This window comes from Camelus bactrianus, chromosome 5 (assembly GCF_048773025.1).
Source record: "Camelus bactrianus isolate YW-2024 breed Bactrian camel chromosome 5, ASM4877302v1, whole genome shotgun sequence".
NCBI lineage: Eukaryota > Metazoa > Chordata > Mammalia > Artiodactyla > Camelidae > Camelus > Camelus bactrianus.
In genome coordinates, this window is record NC_133543.1 from 82,222,760 (window position 1) to 82,242,067 (window position 19,308).

Below are 19,308 nucleotides of genomic sequence, written 5' to 3' on the forward strand. Positions count from 1 at the left end.
ATTACTCTCTATTAATAATCAGGTTGGATTCTGTTATTTACAACCCAAAAGCCCTAAGTACTGCATTCTATAAAGAATGAAGCATTATGTCTGGCATATAGAAAGTGCTCAAAATTTGATGACTGTGGTGGTTGTTGTCTGATATTTGACCTTCTACAGGAGGTGGGCACTTCTGTCCCTGAAAGAGTCCTGCTCTGGTGTTCAAAAGTTGGACCAGCTTTAATGAGACATCATCTGCCCCTTCGCTGGAGGTCTCTGTGGCTTCTTCCCTTTGCTCACTGGGTCCATTTGCCTTAGTCACATTCATGACCCAGTTTTGAGTCTGTTCTGTCCTTTGGGGAGCCTCTGCTTTACCCACTGTGTGTCCAGACACGAAAGCCTCATTATCCTGAGACACTAGAGACCTGAGAAGAGAATCATGTCAGCCTCATCCAAGAAGGAGAAGCAAACTCTTGGGCTTTCCTTTTCTGAGGACTGATGACCCACATGCGAAGGTACCAAGATGTAGTTTACAAAAGCATGGCCTTCTGCCCCCAAAGTGGCTAAAATTAAAAGGACTGATGATGGCAACAGTTGGCAAGGATGCAGAGCAATGAGAATTCTCTGCATTGCTGGTAAGAGTATAGATTGATGGAGCCATTTTGAAAAACTGGCAGAACTGACTAAAGGTGAACATATGAATAGCTATGACCAGCCACTTCACTTCTGAGTCTACACCCAACAGCAGTGAGTGTGTATGACCACCAAAACACACGATCAAGAATGTTCATGGCACTTTATTAACAACTGTGGAAATAAGGCAAGTGTCCATCAACAGTAGAATAAATAAATAAATTGTGATTGTATTAATTCGCTGGACTGTAATTCACTGATGAAAAAGAATCAATTATTGCTACAAGCAACAGCGTGAATGAATCTTGTGGACAAAAGAAGCCCAACACATAAGAGGGCATACTGTCAGACTCCATAGATACAAAGTTTAAAAACAGGCAACAGGACCCTGTCATGACAGAAGTCGAAATAGTGATGGCACTGGGAATATTGACTGAGACAGTGCAGGAGAGCCTCTGGCAGGCTAGAAATGTCCTATTTCTTTATCTGGTTGGTGGTTTCAAGGATGTCTACATATTTAGATTTTATCAAACTATACACTTAAAATAGGATCAATTCTTGAATGTAAGTTGTGGACCAATAAAAAAAGTTTTAAATAAAGTGAATTTGCTTTAAAACAAACAAACAAAAAAGCATGGTCTGTGAAATATGACAAATCTGGCTCTATATCCTGGCTCTGCCACTAATTTGTTGCATGACCTTGGACAAACTCCCCAATGTGTGTCTCACTTTTTTCATTTGTACAGTAGAAATAATTCCTTTCTCCTGCAGTGTTTTTTATGTTAAACGAGAGCATGTGTATCTAGCATTTTGCTTTGCACTTGGTAAGTGCTGGTATGTTGACTTCCTTTTCTCTTGTCCTGGTGGACTGGCCTCACAGCTCCTGTGCATTGTCTTTGGGAGGCCACCAGCTCTCAGGCTTAGTTATAGGAAAAGGAGACTGACCTCCCCATGGCCAAAAAGTAACCTAGCCTTCCCTGGATCAGATTACCAATGCACCTCTTCTTCAGATCCTTTGGAAACTCTTCTGGGAATGATTCCCTTGCCTGTCCATCCATCCATCCATCCATCCATCCTTCCAATCAACATTTATTGAATTGCTACTATGTGCCAGGCATCATGATAGGTGCTGGGGAAACACTACTGAATAAAGCAGTCATGGTTCCTGTCTGTGGGGAGTTTACAATCTCATAGGGAAGACAAGCAGTAAACAAATAAATCCATAATTATTAATTGTGATAAAAAGCACTATAAAAAACAGGGAGCAGCAATGGACAGGTGAGAACTGGAGGTGGAAGAGCAGCCAGTCATTGGAAGATCAGAGAGAAAGCTCCTGCAGCATCCTATCATTGAAGTCTTAGAACATCCCAAATAATTACAGAGTAGACATAAAAGACATAATCACCACAAGAGAGAAACTTCTCACATGTGAACGCTTGTTGTAACATCAGTTCTGCTTCTCAGAAGAGTTTTTTGCATGCTTCCTCTTCCTTAGAAGTTAGACTGCCAGGTAAGCAGCTTTTCACTACAGTAATACAAACTCATTTGTATAATGAGCTACAGAGATGGGACATAAAGACAAATAAAAAATGAGAACAGGTAACCTGTTACTTAGGAGGTAGTGCATTATACTGAGAGGGACATGGGATTTGTTGTCTGAGCCCAAATGTTGTCTCCACTTCTAGCTGTCTGACCTCAAGCAGACCCTCGGAGCCTGAGTTTCCTCGTGTGAGAAACAAGAATAATAATGGCTTTCTCAAGGCAGGTGGCAAGAATTAAATGAAACGACATATACTTAGCATTTTGCACGAAAAAGTATTGCCATGCTTTATTGAGAACATTCCTGTCATTTTACTACAAAACTTAAATCCTCTGTACTTATGTAATCTCACTACAGACATGTCAATTTTTCAAAGCAGATACATTCCTTTCTCTTAAATTTCTTTTCTCAAACCTTGGCTATTGGTTGGGAATTCTCAGTTCTGTGCTAAATCTTAGTAGTTTTGGTGGTAAATCATTCCTGATTTTCCTAATTCCCCACCAAAATTAGCCTCAGGCAATCTAGAGCCACAGCAGGGAGTTGGGGAGACTAAGCTGAACGCTAAGTTTTGGGGTGAGGGCAGGGCTCCTGGTGCTGCTCGGGCTGCAGGGGAGCTTCCCCAGGGGCTCAGCCTCCCTTGCCATCTCAACCTTGAGTCCTCATTCTTCCCCATTTTCCGTGGTTGCTCTGTCATCAGGCCCCTGTGATGTTTCAGAGGAAGGGGGTGGAGGGAGGGATTGGAGAGGAGAGAAAGGCAGTCAGATGACTTTGCTCTCTGGTTGGTCCTCTGTCTTAGGGGTGGCTCAGAAGGGTCTACAGTCTGCAGTTCTAGACTGAGCCCTGACCTCGGCTGGGAAAGTCACTCTCAGAGTCTCTTTTCTCATTTGTAAAATGGGACAATTCTAGCCTGGCATAGAGTAAGCTGAGGATGGTTGAGGATCAGACAAACCATCGCATGTGAAAGTTCTATATTCACTCGAAAATGCTGTCCAGACTCCTGGTGCCGTCCATGTTTGTCGCTCCTGTGCCACGTTCACATACACAGCAAGCCGAGAAGCTTCTTAGACCTGCTCAGGACTGACCTGCTCCATGGGGATTTTTCTAGGTCAGTGAGTAATGGAAAGTGTCTCAAAGGTATTGCCTATTTTTACTTTGTGCAATCTTCTCAGAGAGAGGCTCTTAATAGTGCAAGGAACTCAAGGCCTGGAAGATTAAAAGATAATTAAAGACTATACAAAACAAGCCTATTCTGTTATGTTGTGCAATTTATTTGGGCAAATATGAAGGTGTTGTTGGCCTGGGTTCAGCTGAGTGAGGCTCACTGAAGTAATGGGAACTGATCAAATCTTTATGTCCGCAATTTCCTGTTCTTAGCAAGTGGAGGAAATAGACACCCTGGGTGAGAGACAGGAAGAAATAAAGACGAATGATTCTATGTCTACGCAGTTTCTCTCAAGAACACCAAGATAATCATCTGTGAAGTGCTCAAAGACTTCGTATTTTAAAAGCTGCACCCCAAAGTTAGCCTTGCAAGAAGTAGGTCATCATTGATCATTACTTGTATCTGGTTTTTGATTCCTCGACCTGTTTTCAAGGTGGGGTGTTCTGATTTCTGCTTTCCTGTTGACTTTTCCTATAAACAAACCTTTCCTCTGAGAAGTTAACTATGGAAATAGCCAGATCCAAGAACCCCTAAACTCAAACCTGGACAATCAAAGAGGAAAAGAGCTTCGGGTTCCTTCCCTCGTATGTTTTCCCTAAATTATTTCAAGACACTACTTCAAAAGGTGCTGAATCTGAGGCAGTATTTCAGTAGGAGGAGATGCTTTTTCTAGTGAAAATTAAAGTCCCTAATAATTTGAGTGAGCATGAAATGGAAAGATCTGTAGGGCCTAACTGGGCCTCATGCTTTTTGTTTTTGAAATCCAGCAAGAAAAGTGAACAAAATAAAAATATTTTTAATTTTGCTTGCAAAATTGTAAAAGGCAGAAACATTCCAGGACCAAGGAGCTCAAATAGAAGACCTTATATTTTATATATCACATTAAATAATAGCAAAGTCATCTAATAGGAACCAGTTCCAAAATCCTTTCTGGATAATTTGGTACCTTTGAAATCTAGTATGCTTTTCTTGCCTTTCTTCAGCACTCTATAAAACAGGATACTCTCGAATGTGTTAGAACATTTCTGTTTTGATTGGCTCAGAATGGCTGGAGGTCCTTGAAATAATTCATAATGAACTAAGCACATGGCATGGCGTCATAAGTCATTCTCTTCAGAGCCTCTTGCCCGTTTCATAGAAATTGCATAACTGGGAAGTAACACATGAAAATCTTACACTCCGCTGGTTAAAAGTTGGATCACAATTCCAAATTTAGGTAGAAGTTTAGAGCTAGCGTAGAAGGCCAACTTTTATTTTTTATCTTTCAAAATGTTAAACATTTTCATTTATTTTTGTAGTTGCTTATTTTTTATAGCAGATAAAGCAAAGGGTCAGTTTATTTTGCTTTTTCATTCTTTAACTGACCTTGGTTTTTACTTGTGGAATGTCAGAAAGGCTGATGTAAAAAAGGTCAAGATACAGGACGACAGAAGTGAACTAAGAAATCGATTTTTGGTAGGAACAGTCAGAGTTATTAACTGCAAGCAATTAAGCATCTCTGCATGATTGAAGCTGAAAAGGAATGTTATTTAAAGGCTATCGTGCAGTTCATAGAACAGAGATCCAGGGTCAGGACAAGATAAGCAGGGACAATATCCAGAGTCATGTCTGTGGATTGTTGAGGTGAAGACACTACTGCTGCCAGAACATAGGATCGTAGGCTTCAATTTGTGCTGTCAGCCCAACTAACAGTGACAAACAATGTGCCATTGGAACTACTGCTTCCAGGACCTGATCTCCCTGCCACTTCTGCTTCTGTCGTAGACTTGCTCCTGGTCCCAGCCTCACCTGCTACCAATGCTAAGGCTCAAGTGAGTTCCGGTGGTTGATAGGACTTACGGTAACCGCTCCTGCCCTACCGCTAGGGAGGCTGCGAACGTGAGTATTTGGCTCTTTTACTTCCATAGACTCAAAAGCTGAGGACCATAGAGTGACAAATGTTCCCCAAGCTGAAAAAGCAAGTGGATCGTTATAATTAAAACAGTAATTCTCACTCTTTCTAATTCTCAAACTGCCTACACTCAAAAATTACTAAGGACCTCAAAAAAGAGTTTTTGCTTATGCAGGTTGTCTCTTATCAATATTTCCCATATTAGAAATTAAGAGAGGAATTTTTTTAAAAATTGTTAATTTATTTGAAATAACAATTACATGGTAACAATAGCAACAATTGCATGTTAACATAAATAACATGGTTTATGAAAAATAGCTAGATTATCCCCCACGAAAGAAAATAAGAAGGGTGATACTGTTTTATATGTTTGCTGTCTCTCTAATTTCTGGCTTAATAGAAAGCAGTTGGTTTCTCCCATCTGCTTCTACGTTAATCTGTTGTAACATCACACACTCTGTAGTCTCTGGAAAACTGAATCACACGCTTGTGAGAGAATAAGAGTGAAAAGGGTGAATATCATCTTAGTATTATTATCAAAATCATTTCCATGTTGAGGACTCCCTAAAAAGGATTAGGGTCTACCAACCACAGCTTAATTGCTGGAGGAAAGATTTACTCTGTGATTGAAGTTAGATGATATATATTATGTTGAAACACACAATTCTTTGGATCCCCTTTACATCCTGTCATATATATTTTTATCCAAGACTTGGAAATTTTGCTCCGAGCTTGACAGGACTGAGCCTGCATCAAATTACTATTATAATTATGTTTTTAATAGACTGCAAAAATAAGAGCTGGACTGTATTTTGGTTATTTTATGGAGTTTTGTCCTCTCCTGTGATCTCAAAGTTTATTTCCAACTCTAATTTCTGATTCTATAGTTCCCTAAATTTGGATATTGTAAGCAATGACAGACTCATTCACTTTTTATTTTAGAATGGTTTAGATTTACAGAATCACTGCAAAGATAATATGTAGAATATTCCACAGCCAGTTTCCCCCATTAGTATTTTATATTAGTAGAGAACATTTGTCATAATTAGTGATTGATATTAATTCATTATTGTTAACTAAATTCATAGTTTATTCAGATTTCCTTCGTTCTGGCTTCATGTAATGTTTCTGCTCCAGTATCCCATCCAGGACACCACGTTATGTTTGGTCATCATGTCACCTTAGGCCACTTGGTTGTGACAGTTTCTCAGACTCCTCTCGTTTTTGATGACTTTGACAGTTTTGTGAAGCACAGGTCAGGTATTTTGTAGGATGTCTCTCAGCTGGATTTGTCTGATGTTCTTGTCATGGTTGCACTGGAGTTACAGGTTCTTGGGAGGAGGAACATAGAAGCAAAGAGTCATTCTCATTACATCATATTATGGGTACAGGTTATCAAAATGACTTATGACTATTGTCGTTAACCTTGATAACCTGGCTTGAGGTAATGTTTGTCCAGCTCTTCACTGTTAAGTTACTCTTTTTTGTTCTCCATTTCCATATACTGTGCTGTTTGGAAGAAAGTCACTCTGCACAACCCACAGTTAAGGAATGAGGAATTATGCTCCACCAACTTGAGGGTGAAGTGACTATATAAATTATTCATAATTCTTCTGCATGGGAGATCTGTCTATTCTTTCCCATTCATTTATTCAGCCATTTATTTATATCTGTATGGTACTCATGGATATTTATTTTATACTTTGGATTATAATCTAGGACCACTTTATTTATTTATTACATAGCTCAAATTCTCCCAGCTTTGGCCACTGGGAACTCTTTCATTTGGCTCCTGAATCCCTTTGACGTACCCCCATTATTGTGTGCTGGTTTTGTTTGTTTGTACTCCGTTCTTTCTGACACTACACAATGTTCCAGGCTCTTCTGTATGTTTCCTGCCTCAGTTCTAAAAGCATCAATTTTTCCTAGGAGCTTCATTTTCTTTTACTAGACAAGAGGTATGAGAAACCAGGACCTGAGTGATAGATGTGCTTATTGTTCCTGGGGTGTCATTGCTTTTACCTGCTCTCCACTGATGGAGCAAGGAGCTATGAGTGTATATTAACCCACGTACACACAAATATCTATAAATGAACATCTGTATACATCTATAGATCTATATGTAAACATCTGCTTCTATATTAAGCTACACGTTAGTTCATACCAATGTTTCTTCCTCTAATCCATTGTCACATGGCTCATTCTACCCCCTCCTCTTGCATTTGTTAACTATTTGTAAAGTTATTTTAATAGAGAAGAAATTTTGGAATGGTAGGTATGAGAGGAAACAAAAGGATGAAAGGAGCAGGGACTCCAGGAACTAAGATGGGTTAAACACTCAAGAACCTGTACCCTGTTGATCCTAGCTGCAGTTATTAAATAACCACAGTAAAAAAGACTTATAGAGAGTAAGCTTGAATTTGGCTCCACTGGTTACTACTCCATGGTAACTCAGGTTACAGTGAGGAAGTATGTAACTTCCTGTCTCTTAAGTTTTCTTACCTTCAAAGCAGGAAAATACAGCTCTTTACTCACAGGAGTGTAAGGATTAAATGAGTTAACACCAACAGCACATTTAGAACAGTGCCAGACTCAGTGCTTTTGAGCTATTGTTACTATGTACTCTATGGGGTAAGTACATTATTACTTACATTTTACAAATGGAAAAACAGGCATTGGGATATTATACCCTGCTCAAGTTCTCACATCTAGTAAATTACAGGCCCTCTCTCATAATCTATGCCCTTTAAAGGGTTTCTGAACAGCTCTATACTTATATCTCTTTCTGTTAAATGAAGCTATAAAATGCTACTCTATAAATCTAAAGGTAAGGCTAACTACTGAAAAGAGTCAAGGATGCTTTAAATATTCTCACTGTCCCTAACTCTAATCCATCTCCGCATGAATCATTCTGGTCCCCTCTTCCTCCATTTGCTGTGTACTCAGTGATCATCATTCGTATTATCATTTCCCTCATTACCAGTACTTTCACGCCGTGAAATGACTCAGCTAGTGGAGTAGGTTGGCCTTCTCAGTGTTCATGCTGTCACCTGAAGCCAGTTGAGGCAAAGGTCACTCCCAAGAAGGGAGTTAAAATTACCTCTGCCTTATCTATGCCTGTAACTACTTGTTGTAAGAAGACTCATTTAGTGAAAGGTTCCTGGAAGCTTCACTATTTCTTACCTGCCCTGTGCTCTAGGGAATGTGACTCCAGGCCATGATTCACGGACTATGCAGTTGGTAAGTGGAAAGGGAGGAAATTTGTGGGGGAGAACTAGTAGACATTTATCTACTCAAATCAAATAAACGACAATTTTACACCCTGTATTTATTTATTTGCTCCACTCCATATCTACTCCCCTTTAAACACCAGTGACTCTAATTCCTTTATCACACATAGCCCTGGACATCACTATTTGTTGACCTTACAGCTTCGTTTTGAACCTGGGTGCCTCTTCGGGTAGATTCTAAAGGGTGAAGCGGCCATCTCCCTCCTGCCTCTCCTTATCACCGCATTTCCCCCCAATTATCTCTCTTAGCATCAATCATAAGATTTGAGGGAAATCATAAGTATCTTACAAAGTCATTTGACAAATACTTACTTAGGACCTACTACGTCTCAAGCATTTCACTAGTCACAAGGTACGGCACTGAGCCCCATATACACAGTACTCCTCAGGGAGCCTGCAGACCACTGGAAAATAACACCAGCTAGTACAAAGTGAAGGTTTAGTCTTGCCAGGCACCGGGCTCTGTATGCACTGTCACATTGAAATCTCATGGAGGTGGTCCTTAACGTCCCCATTCTACAGATGAGGAAACAGGATTGCCCAGAGTCACACAACCAAAAATGGTAGAACTGGGACTTGAACGCAGCTCTGTCTGATGCCACACACTTAACCACACATACATCCTCTCTCTCTCTTTCACACACACACACACACACACACACACACACATGCGTGTGCACACGTCTCAGGAAGCAGAACCTCAGAGCTTGATGTTTTTGTGGCTGGAGGATAGTCACTCTTCTCTTTCCTGCCATTTCTACTGAATAGTTTGATTTGCAAATATAAAGGATTCTCTGAAGCAAAACCTTAAACAAATTGTGGCAGACAGCTGGGAGAGGACAGCTGCAGACAGAAAAATGTGGCCGGATGCTCTGGGGGTGGGTGGGATGGATGTGCAGTGAGGCGGCTCCAAGGAGAGGAAGCGGTGACAGGTGGAGGTAAGAGGGACTGACAGATAAAACTACCTGGACCCCCAAACCACAGGGAAGGAGGCCTTAAATAGTCTAGAACGCACTGTCTTTATCAGATTATGCAAATACAGCTAGGATTTAAGTATGTTTTTCTTTGCCTATGTCATCCAAGTGACTATTCAAATAAATTTAAAAATCATTTTTTCCCCCCTGAAGTATGTCTGACCTCAGGATTGAAACTCAGGAGACCTAAATTCTTGTCCACATGTGCACCAGTGGTTCACTTGTGTGAGCTTCTGCAAGTTCTTTCTTCCCATCCTAAGTTTTCTTTCTCCTGAAATAAGGGAATTGGGCTACCGAAGCTGAAGGATTATTGAAGTTCCAAGCAGCTCTGGAGCCATGATTTACCAGGCACCTACACTGTGTCTAGTACTGCATTTAACAGTTTAAAGTTTAGAGGCAATTAGAGGGCACATTTCTAGCCCTTTGGACCTGTGCTGTCCAGTACGGTAGCCACCAACCACATGTGGCTATGAAGTGTGACTGAACTATAATTTTATTTCATTTTGATTAAATAAACTGATACTATATTCAGTTATTGAAAACTTTGATGTTTGAAACAATGTAGTGGTGTGAATCTCTTTTTTTAAAAGATAACTTTTGTGCAATCTAAATATAGATCAAGTGGTTTCTGATTAAAATTTAGCATCTGAATTGAAGTGTGTTTTAAATGTAAAATATGACAGATTTAAGACAATACAAAAAAAGGATGTAAATATCTCATTAATAATTTCTTATTGATTACATGTTGAAATGACAACATTTTGGATATATGGAGTTAAGTGAAATATGTTACTTAAAAGTAATTTCATCTATTTCTACTTTTTTAACATGACTATGAGAATATTGAAAATGGCATATGTGACTTGCATGATATTTCATTTGGAGGGTTTTGGAAGTTTATAAAATGCAGTGGGTGGTTTGAGTGGTGGTCTAGATCTTTGTCAATCATGGATGCTTTGGGGAAAATGTGTCACCCTTTGAGGAAGACTCTTGTACCAGTCTGAGTCATTACTCTTGTCAGGAAAGACTTACCCTAATTACCTTTGCTAACAGGGTGTGTTTTAAGAGAGGCAGGGGATGTGAGGTCTTTGTGGTCCCCAGTGCTTCCAAAATTGGGGTGTTCCATAGGCACCATGGATAAATGCACTGTGACATCCATCTGAGTTCACCCAGCACTCCTACCTCCAGAGAGGGGATCTATTTGGACTAGCCTGTCTCCATTCAACACCCGTACCCCTGTTGGGTGGAGGTTTGAGCCAGGCACCTTCAGAGGAAAATTCCACCCTCCTTCTCTGCATCTGTAGTAAGTAAATATGCAATCAGGGAGGATCACCTTCTCTGGCCAGCATGTGGCCAGCGTGTGGTGGCCAAGCTGGTGTGACTCAGGAGGGTCAGTTTCCCTGGAGAGAATGTGGTGGGTATCACGGCACGATCAGAAAGGACCGCCATTCCGGGTGACATTTGGTGATTCACTTGAAATGATGGAGGAGGAGGACAACTGTATTGGCTTGTTAGGGCTGCCATAACAAGTACCACAGACCGGATGGGTTAAACAACAGGAATTTATTTTCTCACAGTTCTGGAGGCTGGAAGTCTAAGATGAAGTCAGCAGTTTTAGTTTCTTCTGAGGGCTCTTCCCCTTGTCTTGCAGATGACTGCTGTCTCACTGTGTCCTCACATGGTCCTCCCTCAGTCTGTGTAGCCTATGTCATAATGTCTTTTCAAAATTACTTTTTAATTGAGGTATAATAGACATATAACATTATATTACTGTCAGGTGTACAACATAAGATTTGTTATTTGTATATATTGCAAAATGATTACCATAATAAGTGTGGTTAACATGTGTCACTTTTAAGACCTAGTCTCTTAGTAACTGTCAAATATGCAATACAGTATTATTAGCTATAGTTACTATATCGTACATTACATCTCTATGACTTATTTATTTTATAACTGGAAGTTTGTACTTTTTGTCCCCCTTCACCCATTTCTCCAATTCTCAACCTCCTGTCTCTGGCAATAATCAATGTGTTCTCTGGATTTATGAGCTTGGGGTGTGTATGTGTGTGTGCATTTTGTATTTAATTCCAGGTATTTGTGAGATCATACAGCATTTGTCTTTGTCTATCTGACTTATCTCACTTAGCATAATGCCCTTAAACAGCAGGATTTCATTCCTTTTTTATGGCTGAATCATATTCCATTGTGTATACGTACAAATTTTCTTTATTCATCTATTGATGGACATTTAGGTTGTTTCCATATCTTGGCTATTGTAAATAATGCTGCAGTGAACATGGGGGTGCATAATCTTTTCCAGGTAATGTTTTTGTTTTCTTCAGATAAATAGCAGAAGTAGAACTTTTGGATCATATGGTAGCTCAATTTTTAATTTTTTGAGGAATCTGCATACTGTTTTCCATTATGTCATTCCACCAATTTACATTCCCATCAATAGTGCACTAGTGTTCCCTTTTCTCCACATTCTCACGAAAACTTTTAATTTCTTGTCTTTTTGATAATAGCCATTCTGACAAGTGTGAGGTGGTATCTCATTATGATTTTGATTTGCATTTCCCTGATGATTAGTGATGCTGAGCATCTTTTCAAGTACCTGTTGGCCATCTGTGTATCTTCTTTGGAAAAATGTCTACTCAGATCTGCCCATTTTTTAATCGGTTTGATTTTTGTTTGTTTTTCTGCTGCTGTTGAGTTGTATCAGTTCTTTATATTTTGGATATTAACCCCTTATCAGATATATGATTTGAAAATATTTCTTCCCATTCAGTAGGCTGCCTTTTAATTTTGTTGATGATGTAATCTCTTTATCTCAGATTACAGCCCAAGGTCCTATCTTCAAATACAGGCACATTCTAAAGTACTGGGGATTAGAACTTCAATTTACCAATGTGGCAGAAACATTCCGCCCATAACAACCACTATCTCCAGTCAGTATGTGGCATTCAAGGATCAACTTAATGAACTGTGTGGTCAGAAACAATGACCACAGAATGATCATTAGGCCACATGAGGATTTCCCGCAAGAGGGAATGGGAGCAAGAACATGCACCTTTGACATGGCTATGAGTGACTTTAGTTAACTGAGGCAGGATAAAGGGACATGTTGAGTCCTGAATTTTACAGGAAGGCCACAGATGGTACAATCTGCTCCTTAGCGCCAGGAATCTTTTGTTACTTGAACCACAGTACCTAAGACCAAGTAGGTGGAATTGAATGGTATAGTGTGCTAAATCCTAGCTGGCAAATCTGACATCAAGGACATGGGTTCACAATCTATTTAGGAGCATAAAAGAAACACAGGGAACACGGATAAACCCTGCAATTAGGGACAGAGAGCAAAGAGGTGATCAGGCTGGGAGTGGAAAGTAGCAATCAGCAAAGAGCTGTGATTTCTGGAGAGGGTAACCCTCTTCACATTGGAAATTGATGAGCAGGTGCTGGTGAGGAGGATGGTGAAAAGCTGGAGCCAAGGCAGAGGCAGGAAAAAACAAGACATGAAAAGACCCTCAGGACACTGACTGGTTAGAGCAGAGGGCTTCTGACCACAAAGAGGGTTGGTTTAAAGCGGTGATTGGAAAGAGAAACGTCTGCATCCAGGTGTGAAGTGATGTAGTCAGACAGGATCAGTGACAGAGGGGAAAGGTAGACTGAGAATGAGGAGGTTGCTAAGAGCTGGCTATTGATCAAAATATTGAAACGGAGAAGGTCCAGAGTTAAACACACACACACAAAACAAAAATCACTGCCATGCTGCAGTCCTGTGATCTCTGGAGGTGACTGGTTTTAGTGCTAATGCGGAGACTTCTAGGAACCATCCCCGTGTTCATAAAAGGACAGATGGGAACAGTCTCATTGGTTTGTGGACTCTTCAATAATGATAGCTGAAAAATCCATTTCAGCAGGCAGCTTTTTTTCCCCCTCCATCCTAACTTTAGGCTTCTCTAGTCAGTCCAATTGTTAGTAACAAGAAACTAGATAGTGACAAGGTTTAGGGAATAGACATTAAACTGGGATGAATCAGTTAAGTAACAACAGGGAGACTTGAGTAAATGACTGTGAGGCATTTTATGCACTTATCCTGGGAAAAAATACATGGCTTGATGGGAATTTGCTCGGCTTACTGGGATAAAATAAGAAAATCTCCTCTTTAAATGTTGACAGAGTGTTGAAGTCTTTTGAAAGAGACCGATTCCCCTCCCAATGTATTTTCCCAATAGTCTTCTACATTTACTATATATATATACTTTGCAACCAATCCTAGATCATATCAAACAAAAAAACCCAATTGTGTCTTGCACAGGACTTTCAAATTTTTCTTTCTCTTCAATGGATAACAGATCCTGAGTAGTTTGTTGAGGGGCTTTCGTCTTTCTCCTTAGCATCTCATATGCAGAAACAGCAACTCATCCTATTGGGACACGCCTTACATTGAATTCAGCTGTGCCTCAGAAAGACTCAGTTTGCTGGAGTGGACTTCAGCGGTGGGGCCCAAGCTCCATAAATCCCCAAACGATGTTGATGCTTGCCAAGCTGTAGCAAACTGGGCTCTCGACTGGCGGGGTGGGTTCAGCTCCTAAGGAAGATGACCGGGAAGAGTCAGAAAACAGGCAGAGAATCTCAGGGATGAGTCGGAGACAGCGGAGACTAACTTTTCTTCGCCGCACTCCCCAGTCTGCAGATATTCACACCCTGTGGACTGACCACTCTGAAAGCCGGGATGCACTCGGTCGGAGTTACAGTCCTGAAAGCTGTCGGGGCGGCGCCCGCCTCACTCCCCGCAGCAATTACCGGAGCGCCCCACCTGCCCCGCAGCCCCGCCCAGCCTCCGACTGCCGGACGCGGGCCACGCCCCCTCGCCGCCGCGGCCCCGCCCCGCAGCACGCGCTGCTGGCCGGCGCCCCGCCCTGTCTGTCACGTGACGGCCCAGCCCTCCGCGCGCGCTCGGATTGGCTCTGGCGTCCGAAGAGGTGGGTTCTCGCCCACAGCACTGCCCCGCAACGCGGCTGCAGTTTTCAAACCTCAACTGTAAGCTCCCGTCACCGTCTACGCTGCGGTCGCCGGGAGCCACTTCACGGCGTGGGGGGCCAGGTCACAACTGTTGGCTGTTGTCTGGAAGAATAAAAGTGGGTCCTGCCACGCTCGGAGCTGCCCAGAGCCTCCCCGGGACAGAGCTGGAGAACGCGTCCTGCCGTGGCCACCGGCGTGGGGCGGGACGGGAGCCCCCTTGGAGGGGGCAGCCCCGAGAGAACCTGCTGCGGCCCGAGCGGTCAGTGACTTCCGCCTCGCGCGCCCGCGGTCCTGCCGGGGTTAGCGGGTGGGCTCGGGGCTGCGACTCCGAACCCAGCCCCCTATACCCGTGGAACAGAGACCCCGAACGTGGGAGAGGGGGCTCGAGGAGGGGTCTAGGCAGTGTGGGTGCATACGGGGTCCTCTCGGACCCCGGTCTGGGGAAGCTGGGCTCAGAGCGCGCCTCCCCTCAGGTGGCCCGACTGCTCCGGGCCCCTGGCCGCATTCCGGCTGGAATCCGGCTTCCCTGGTTCCCTCGGGGTCGGCGCAGGGGACTGCCGGTGGTCCTCCCAGTACCCTTCTCAGCCCGGGGGCGGGGGGAGAGAGAGAGTGTGTGTGTGTGTGTCTGTCTGTCGGTCCGTCTTTCTGTCGGTCTCTGTGCGTGTGTGTGTGTCCGTCTGTCGGTCTGTGTGTGTGTGCGCGCGAGTGCCGGCCCGGACTCTCCCCGGGTCGCGTCCCGCGGGGCCCCCCTTCGCGGCCGGCTCACTCGCGTCCCTCCCTCGTCGCGTCCTTCAGGTCCCTCCCGAGTTCACAGCTGTGGCGTGGGCACCGGCCGTGTTCACATCTGGGCTCATGGACACGGTCTGCTCCCAGCTGCTTTTCGTCCAGAGAAAGTTTGTGCTCATCTTGTGGGGCATCTTCAGTTACCGCTTGTGAACAGCTTTTTAAAGTTAGTGAATAGAGAAGTGCAATTGCAGTTGTTTCAGTGATTCTCAGCGATCTGATTTTTATTTTGACGCCGTGTAAACCGCAAAGTGTACGCGACCCATCCTCAAACTGTACAACGAGCTACGATGGCTGCGATTTTGACATCTACCCAGCTCTTTGTTTTACTGTAGGGAAAAGCGCTTCCTTTGAATCCCCTTGACAAAGTTAAAAGAGACTTTGTGGCAGCTGGTAGCTGATGTTAGTTCTTACTCTGTCTGTGATGGGACTAGAGACACTCCAGCATCAATTTGCAAATTGAAATTAAGGGGAAAACATTTTAAGGCCATATACTGATCAAATTTCAATTATATTAGGTCTAGGTATCGCGTTCACTAATTGTTTTGCCAACGTAATGTTTACATCCGTGGTACCAATGATATGCGGTGTAGTTTCGTATGGTACCGTTCCTTCAAGGTCTCGAGTCTTTGAGACTGTGTAGGAGACAACACAGCCTACAGAGATGACTGAAGATGTAGCAGCATATGTAACCTAGCATTTTGAGCCCAGGAGCACAATTTTATTAAAGGAAAGATGTGTAAGCCTACTTTGTCATTGAGACACCATTTTATAGTTTTATAGTAAACTGTCCAGAAGTAGTTTTCAACAACATCTAAGATGTTTGGTTTTATAAGTATTAAACCACATACCCATAAAAGTGTGTGTTTTTGAAAAAGCTGGTCCACAGAAGTAGTGCCCTAGTTTAAGATGCCTCTTTTTCCCCTTCACCATCCTCTGAACAGATGTTCAGTTTTTAAAATTTTTTTGTAATATCTTAATAATTGAGGTTATAAATAGCTGCTATATTTTTGGGGATACCTATCATTTTTAGATCGCTTTTCTAAATTATGGAACTAGAATTGAAGTGAAATACATTTACATGGCAATATATTTAGGTTTTAAACGTAAAATTTGTGTAATCGAAGGCTTTTCTTTTTTTATGTGTGGGTAGAATGGTTTCTGTTTCTCTTGGGCTCATTAAGTAGTGAATTAAAATTTGGTTAAGATAAAATCAGTTTTTAGGAACGTTGAGACTTGAGTAATTGATCACTGTATCAGCATATTAGTAAAAAATCTGAAGAAGGTACAGGCATTTTATGGCATGTTTCCAATGAAACAATTTTATCTTTAAGCTTTCACTGACAATGATTTACTGGTGTTAAGTAAACATTTAAATATATTTTAAAAGCTTTGTTTTGATGCTGTTTGATAACTATAAGAGAGAATTACCTTATCAAAATTTCCCTGTTTCAATCTTAGAGACCCAATTTAAAACCCAGGAATCAAGGAAATTGATAGCTAACTTGCTTTCACTTAATCTTAAAGTTGTCTTACAATTGCATGTATATTATATTATATTATAGTGCATATTTCCTGTAAAAAAAATTGGCAGCTAAGAAGAGCAGTGCTTCTGAATGTACTGCTTTTAAAGGATTTTGATTCATTCTTGTTTTTTTTTTAAAGATTTCTTCAGCATTCTGCAGTTATAGGTTGTGTCAGAAACATTAACAGTCATTTATGTACTTACTTTCCATTTATGACAACTTTAAATGTTTTAGTTATTTTAGTTTTACACAACATTGACAGCAAAATCCTTTGATTTAATTTTTATGATAGGATATTTCTTTGGGAATATTTCATTTAACAAATGTACTTACGAATTAAGTTACATATTTTATCTAAATATATTGTGACAAATGTTGCAATTTTCAAGACATACCTTGTTAATTACTTATTTCTTTGATTTATTTATACTTCTTCCCCCCAAATACATTAACCTTGAACTTCAGTGCCACTTTAAACATCTAGTCAGTTTTTTTAATATTTATATGCAGCATGTGTTGCTGCACCCTGGACCCTTTGAAACTTCTTCAAAAGAAGGGATAGTTACACTTCAGTGTTTTAAAAATTTTAGTATTAACAGTGAGGTGATAATTTTATTTTTAATCCTAGGATCATACTCCATTTTGCATTGTAATACTTACTGAATAAATAGTACTTGAGTGATGCTATAAGTAAACAGTACTTTATTTTACAACAGAAATTTAATTTTCCATCTGATGAATGACAAGCACTGTGTGTTTGTTGGCTCACTATATTTCCATTTTTCAACATCTTCCCATCCTGGTTCACAAGTATGGGGTTTAATTCTCTCTCTGAAAGTAGAAGAAACAGCACCTGGCCCTACTGTTGTGGCACAGAATCAGGCCTGGGGTTATTACCTGAGACTTTAGCCCTTGGGTGGTATAAACAAGACTGGTTAGACTAGAGTCAGTTAGCTGGCTTCCTATTTGTCATTTTCAAAGGATTAAATTCTTGAATCATACTTTCTATTCAATCTTTGAAAAACAGACCTGTTAGTGGACTACATAGAACAGTCTCTTCCTTGAAGTTGAAAATCATCATCATCCATTTCCCTACACCAATACCTTTGCTTCAAATCAATGACTAATTAAAAATGAATCCTCTGCCACACTAGCAGAAAGTTTTTCCTTTATTTTGAGGGATGCTAGATAAATAAATCTCCAGTTCCTCTGTTTCCTAGGGAAACTTGGTAGCTGTAAACGTCCATATAGAAAGTTTTTTTTTTCTCTGTAATCTTGTGCCTTAGTTTGCTTTCCATTGCCTTTCGTATTTACTTCATGAAGGTATAGATTTATCAGTCCTTGACAGGACGAGTATCTGAATTTCCTGGTTGAGGTAGCTCTCAAACTATTGCTGTTCTTAGCTGAAGTATGTATAATAACAGGTGGCCACCTAGTCTGGAAAGATAGGTAAATACAAAACAAATGGTCTGTTGGTATTATATTACAAAGTATGATATAATAATTTTATACATGTTTCCAGACTCTGTGGCTATCCTGTTTAAAATTGAAATTCTCTAATAGCAATTTGAAATATGTCTTATTTTATTTAGCTAGATCCTGAATTCAGCAGAGACTAACTGCAGTATTATACTTTCAAGATGGATTTCAAATTCTGCTAACCCTCAAAGCTATGAGATGTACCTAAAAACTCTTATTGCTGTATTTTTTAATTCTTACAATTCAGTTCATCAGACATTTAAAAGAAACCCTACCAGCTGGCCAGATACCATGCTGAAAGTTTTGGCACAAAAGCCAATGGTTGCTGCCCTTTAGACATTAAACATAATTGCAGTCTAGCATGTTACATGTTGTGGTAAAGAGATATTCAAGGGTCCTCCTGTTTGAACCATAAAAGAGAGACATTTAACACAACCTGTGGGTTTTTAGGCAAAGTTTCCTGGGGGAGGTAACATTCTATGTTGAGGTATGAAGGATACCATAAAAGAGTTAGCCATTCGAGGAAAAGTAGAAAGGATGTTCAGACAGGAAAGTGTGGAAGGAAAATATGAGATAAAAGTGTGGCAGGAAATGAAGCTAGTGTGTACCTGGCCCCAAAGGCTTTTGTGTGTCATGCTATAAGGACTTGAACTTGTAGGGACTAGATAGCTAATGCAGGGATCAAAGCAGACAGTTTAATTGTCTAGAAGTTTTTATTTACTGTATATGATATATTCTATTTATAAGACATTTTTATTTGATAACTTTGAAATGAATATCATGAGGAATAGTTTTAAACAGAGCTATTTAGAGGTTCACAGGAACTGTCTGTCTTACTTTTGATCATATCACATCTGCTTTCTCCCTTCAAGTATGTTAAGGCCCATACCAAGCCTAACATTTCCTTCTCTGATCCACATCTGAATTCTTACTGTAATTATTGTAATGGGAATTAGTGAAAATAATCTTTGGAAATAAGTTTGAGGTGCATTATTCCTAGTAGTACTGTGTAATTGAAAG

The 19,308-nt window shown here is 40.9% G+C and overlaps 1 protein-coding gene across 2 annotated transcripts in view; it reads left to right on the top strand.

Annotated features, from left to right (window-relative positions):
* Positions 1 to 5,172: 5,172 nt before the first annotated feature.
* The window catches only part of STK17B (serine/threonine kinase 17b), a 43,591-nt gene continuing 29,455 nt past the window's right edge, over positions 5,173 to 19,308 (top strand). Inside the window, exon 1 of one of the 2 annotated variants that reach the window (XM_010948694.3) lies at positions 5,173 to 5,192. The gene's annotated coding sequence lies outside the window, so the exon portion shown is untranslated. Of the gene's footprint in view, positions 5,193 to 14,466; positions 14,760 to 19,308 lie in introns of those variants that run through there. The other variant, XM_074364243.1, reaches the window with a different exon arrangement.